Below are 6,606 nucleotides of genomic sequence, written 5' to 3' on the forward strand. Positions count from 1 at the left end.
CGAGCTAGGGACTGAGTGGTGGGGAAGAGGTTGGCAGCAAGGAGTTTAGATGTAATGACCACTGAAAGTCTTCAGTCCATATAATGTATGAAATTATAACTAAGCCTCACACTTAATGCTTAGGTATTCAGACCAACATCCTCAGGGTGAAGGTATACTAGAAAAGAAACCCTCCCTCTGGCTGGGAACACTAAAGGAATCTTGCTGACTTGGCCTGTGCTTTGGATTTAAAAAAAAAAAAAGGCCCCTCTGAGAATTCTATGGGCTTGCCTCCTGTTGACTTTGGAGTTTTAATTCACACTACCTTTATGATGCAAAACTTCAAAACCTAGAAATTAACATGGAAACATGCATCTGAGCTAAAATTATCCTTGTGGTGATTAGCTGTTGCACTAGTTTAGAGGGGCATATTCTCAACCCTGGCTACAGAGGATTCCAGTAGCTAAACACTGCTTAGAGAGAGCTCAGAGTCCCAAAGAATGGGGAGGATTGGGGCCCCTCATACTCCATAGGTGGGAACATAAATTGGTGCAACTTTGGAAAGCAATAAGCATATCTAGTAATGTTGAAGACCCTTTAATCCAACAATTCTACTGCAAAGTATATATCCCACAGCAACTCTCATATGTACAATGAAGTATGAATAAGAAAGTTTAGAACACCATTATTTTTAAAAAGTAAGAAACCGGAAACAATCTAAATATCCCTCAATAAGGGGATGGATTAATATGGAATAGTCATACCATGGAATTATTATGGAAGTAAAAAATAGTTCAGCTACACATAAAACAGATGAATCTCAAAAACAAAGACAAACAAAAGTTGCAGAAGAATACTTATGATATTTATTAAAATTTAAGGCATACAAAATAATATACGTTGTGTATGGGACATGCATGGTGAAAGGCTACATTAATAGAAATGAAAAGCACCAAGTACTGAGGCGTAATTTCCTCAGGAAAGAAAAGTCAGAGTGCTTCATTGGTATCAATAATGTTTCAAGTCTTAAACTGAGAGATGGGAATACAGTGACTTGCATTGGAAGCCCATGGATTTGGGTTTAATGATACGATTTTGATGTAGAAATGCAGAACATGGCTATGGATGCATTTTGACCTTGCCTGATAACAAAATAGGTTTAAGGCCCATCTTTAAAAAGCGATCATGGAATACTTAGGCACACAAAAGTATAGACTGTATTATAATTAGAATACATGTGTCTAGAAAATCAGAAGCATTGGGTACCATGGAATAAGTGCAAGAAACCAAATAAGAAATCAGCCTTTTAAGACCCAGGAAACAAAACGAGGGAAATTTGTGGGTGAAAGTTAGTTCTTGAGTAATACATACCTTGCAGTATAGGAGAAATTAAATTTTGGAGGAAATAATCTGTTTTCATAGAACTGTAGTCATGCGAGGAGTTGGAAATTAAGAATTGTTAAAGATTTTAGAGCACTACATCTTTAGTTTATTACCAACCGTTTTTTAAAATCTCCAGATAATTACCATTGAAAACGCATGATATTCCTTTATTTCAAGTTCATTCTCTTTCTACAACAGTACCAGCAAAAATCGAGTTACAAAAAAAGAGCAGGTCAGGTGTCACTAATAATTTACCCCAGCTTGTCTCCATGTGGGTTTTATTTCTAATTCTAGAATCTCATGTTTATGGATTTAAAATAGTATATGATCCTATTATTTGGATTTGTTTGTAATTAAATATCCATATAGTTCATGGAAAATTTAAGTTCAACAAGGGAAAAAAATGTCCAGCTTCCTGTCTTAGGAAGACCGTTTACTTTTTGGCATCTGTTTGATCAAAAGTTTGTCTTTCGTCCAGATTCTTTTGGACTTGCAGAGATATTCATATTGAAATGTCTTTTCAGTGTTCCAAGAGATTTTAGTTTGAATAGTGTAGTTAATTTTTTCTTCTAGCAATGAAACTGAGAATAATGGCTTCTAACTTTTACTTCTTCATGGCCAAGAAAATGTGTTTCCAATCTTAATATTAACTGCCCTAACTTAGCCCGAAAAAATGTTTAGTTGTGTTATTTCTAATGCACAGAACAGGTTTTAAAAATAATGTGTAGGTTTTCCATTTTAGAAAAATAATAATTGAATTTATAGATGAACCAAACGAGTATATGTTTAATTTATCTTAATCAGGAGAAAACAAGGGAAATTATTTTCCTGGCCTGTTGATACTTAAATTCCTGAATGTTAGGTTAATAGAGTCTTGCTTTATTCTGTAATGTTTCCCTGAGTCCTTCTTTAAAGATGAGCACACACCAAAACACCCTTTGAAATTATGTATGGGTTGAATTAACACTGCAAATGTGGTCAACATCGGAATTCCAATGTTCCAAATTTATTTGCCTGCCTTTCTTTAGTGTTCATTATAACTGTCATGTGCCTGAAGAGGCTCTTTATCTAATGTCTTTATCAAATATACGCTAGCCTGTATCTTCTGGTGCTTACCTGCAGGGAACAAAAATGACTTTAGCTAATTTTAGCAGAAAGAGAAATGTTACAGTGTTTGAAATGGCTTACAAAATCATTGGGAAATTTGTTGAAGCCTCTTTCTGGAGAGAGACTTAAGCATCACATTTACACACCTACACACACCAAAACCCAAGGAAATGAAAAGAAAGGAAGGAAAATAGAAAAGTAGGGTGCCTCTTTGTTGAACTTAGGGAACAAACATTTTACCATACTACAAATTTTGCAGGATATCTGTGAGGTGTACAACATATTTTAGACCAATTTAAACAGGATTCAGGAAGTTCAAAATACACTCTTTGCTTGAGAGCACATACATATTACAGGGCATATTGTATTTATTTGGTTTTAAGACACTGTCAATTGTTAAGACTCACTACTAATTTTAAAACAACTTTTTGGGGAACCGTGAAATACTGTGATATTGATCTTGATAACACATCCTGATTTCAGAAACATTAAAATGAGGAAAATACACCCATATATACACATCCATTCATTTCTCATAAGCCCATATCAGTTTTAATACTACTTGCACCAACATAATCATAAACAATAATGAAAATGTTGACCATGTAAATAGAGATGGGAGTCAAGGATATGCAACATAGATTGTCTTGGGGCAAGGAATAATCATAGATGGAAACATCACAGTTGGAAAAAGGACAACTATACCAAAAATCTGGGAGGGTAAAAAAGGTGGTAGAGAAGAAACAAAGCACCAGAAGATAAAACAAGAGAGAAATTTTTCTGAAGGAAGAGAACACTTTAGAATACAACTGCTTTAAAGTCAAAAAAATTTAAGAAAATATGTGCAATGTGATTCAGGAGAAAATAAAATGAGTGAAGGTTAAAAAAAAAAACAGCTAAGGAAAGGGATTAAAAGAAAAATAATACTCTCACATACCTTCTGACTCAGAAATTCTACTTCTAATAATTTAGCCTACAGATATAGTCCCACAGGTATTACATGACATATGTAAATTATTATTTGCAGCCGTATTTGCTTTAATAGCAAAGTATCCATCAATAAGAGACTATTTAAATAAATTATACCCATACAATGGAAAATCATGCTGCTGTACAAGAGAAGAACAAAGCTCTTTATGAACTAACACAGAAATGACCTCCAAGATACAGAGGATATAAATACTAATAATTTGTAATAGAAGTAGGTTTAACTCTAAACTCTGCAGAGAACACAGTTTCATGCTCTCATTCATTACATAATAGGGTGTTTGCACATGCACACAAATACAGACAATTTGCAAAAGTAGGAATAGTATAGAAAATGCTCTACAATTACTGTGCAACAAAAATTAAAAACTAAAAATTAATATGAAATGTAGAAACAACAACAAAAAACAACTGCTTAAAATTCAAAGTCATTTTATATAATTATTGGGCCAAAGAAGAAATCAAAGTCAAAATTGCAGAATATCTGGAAAAGAAGTGTAGTGAAAATATTATATATCAAAATCCATGGATACAGCTAACACTCTTCACAAAGAATAAATAATAGACCTAAACACTTTCTTTAATATAATAAGAATTAAATAAATTAAATATTTTACCCAAATGTTATAGAAAAGGATTCCAAAATTTACCTCAGGAAAAACTTAACAAAGGTAAAAGCTGAAACTAACAAATTTTAAAAATGGTAGAAATGGTCAATAAATCCAACAACTGATTCTTTGAAGAACAAAATCCAAAGCCATCCTCCAAGTCTACAGCAAAAATACAAACTATGTCATGATTATGGCACATTTAGATGTTCTAGGATTCAGTCCCCCCACAGAAGCATTTAACAACAAATAAGAACTGAAAGCTCTATCTTCCTCAGAGCTCCAGAAAACAGTGAAAGTTTTGTGGTAAAATGGCAATCAGCAAATCAAAAAAAAGCCCACTTAAAAATGGTGAGAAAGTCTTGTGCCACCCTTGCTTGCCTTCCCCCACCTCTTGCCCAGCACATTGTGATGCCAGCCTCTATTCCCAGTGCAGGTCCCCTCTCAGATCCAGAGGGTCAGAGTAACCCTTGTACACATACTAGACTACATGTATGTCTGTACCAATCTGGTGGCAGTCTGAAGGAGTAAACCATGACACTTGTCACAGATTCACTGCCCCAGAACTTGCCCTGTGTGTACAGGTGGCTCATGGGGCAGCTAGAATCCTGTAGTAGAACATTCAAAGCACAGATTTCTGGAACAAAGGATTGCTGGCTGTGGGACATATGGTGTAGTATGCAGGACCAAGAAGAAACACTATTTCTAAGGGAAAATGGACTTTGGATCTATGTAAATGGAGGAATTCCTAGGGCCATGCACACATGTCCAGGACAAGATTCATGTTTGGAAAAGACTGAAGAGGACCCTACATTTTGCCTTTGGATGGTCTTTAAACTCATTGTTGACACTCTCACAGGCCAGTCTGCAAAGACTTGGAAAGGTGTTTTCTTTATCTTTTTTTTTCCCTAGCTCCTGACATGCAAGGAAACCTCTGTCATAACAGAAGCTAGAAACCTAAAGAACAGATGCCTCAGTGACTAAATTCGAAAGATGCATTAAATATCAAAATGTCCAGTGTGCAAAAAAAAAAGATTACAAAACATACAAAGGAGCAGGAAATGATGGTACATGAAAAGGAGCAACATAAAACATGAGAAACCATCAACAAGGAAAGCCAAATCTTGGGCATACCAGACAAAAACTTCCTTTAAAATTGTCCTAAATATCTTTAATGAGCTAAAGGAAAACATGGACAAGAACTAAAGACAATTATAGGTTAACAAAAAGGGAATATAATAAGCAGAACTCATAACAAAGAACCAAACATAGCCAAGTACCACAGTAACAGAAATAAAAAATTCCATAGAGAATTTTAACAGCAGATAGAAGCTGGCAGAAGAAAGAATTGATGAACTTGAAGATAAGAAAACTGAAATTATTCAGTCTGAGGATTAGAAAGAAGAAAGAATGAAGAAAAGTAAACAGAGCCTGAGAGACTTATATGACATGATAAATCAAGCAATATATGCATTGTGGACATGCCAGAAGGAGACTAAAGAGAGAAAGGGGCAGAAAGAATATTCAAAGAAATAATGGCTAAAGAGAGAAAGGGGCTGAAAGAATATTCAAAGAAATAATGGCAGAAAACTTCCCAAATTTAACGAAAGGCATGAATAAACACATCCAAGAAGTTCAATAAAATCCAAACACAATAAATCCAAATAGACCCACACCAAGATAAATTATAATCAAACTGTCAAATGCTAACGACAAAGAAAGAATCCTGAAAGCTGAAGAAAGAAGCAACTTGCCATGTGCCAGGGAGCCTCAATAAGATTAAGTGTCAATTTCTCATCAGAAGCCATGGAAGTAAAAGACACCGGAATGAAATATTCAAACTATGGAAAGAAAAAAACATTGCCAGCCAAGAATCTTATGTCTGGAAAAACTGACTTTCAAAAATGAAAGAGATGAAGACAATCCTAGATAAAGAACATGTGGAGGAATTCATCACCACTACAAGAAATGATAAAGGGAGTTCTTAAGGATGAAAGGAAAGAACACTAGACAATAGATCAAAGCTTCATGAAGAAATAAAAATCTCCAGTAAAGGTAACGGCATCTGTAAATATAAATACCAGTACCATTGTATTTTTGCTTTGAACTCCACTTTTTATTTCTTACAGTATCTAAAATGTGAATGCATAAAAAGTAATAAATCTATGGCTTGGCATGTATAATGTGTGAATATGTAGTTTTTAACAAGAAGAGCATGAAAGTGGGAGGATGGAGGGGTATAGAACATAGTTTGGGTATACAACTTAAGTAAAGATGGTATCAGATCAAACAAGATTGTTACTGATTTAGGGTGTTGAATTTAAGCCTCATAGTAATGAGAAAATATTGGACTAATGTGCACAGAAATAAATGAAAAGAGATTCCAAAGATCACTATGAAAGATTAAATACAAAAATAAGCAATAATGGGAGAATTGATGGACAAAGAAGATACAAGACTTATAGAAAACAAAGTGCAAAATGGCAGAAGTAAGTCCTTCATTATCAATAGTTACTTTAAATGTAAATGGGTTAAACTCTCC

Source organism: Choloepus didactylus, chromosome 3 (genome assembly GCF_015220235.1).
Source record: "Choloepus didactylus isolate mChoDid1 chromosome 3, mChoDid1.pri, whole genome shotgun sequence".
Lineage (NCBI taxonomy): Eukaryota > Metazoa > Chordata > Mammalia > Pilosa > Megalonychidae > Choloepus > Choloepus didactylus.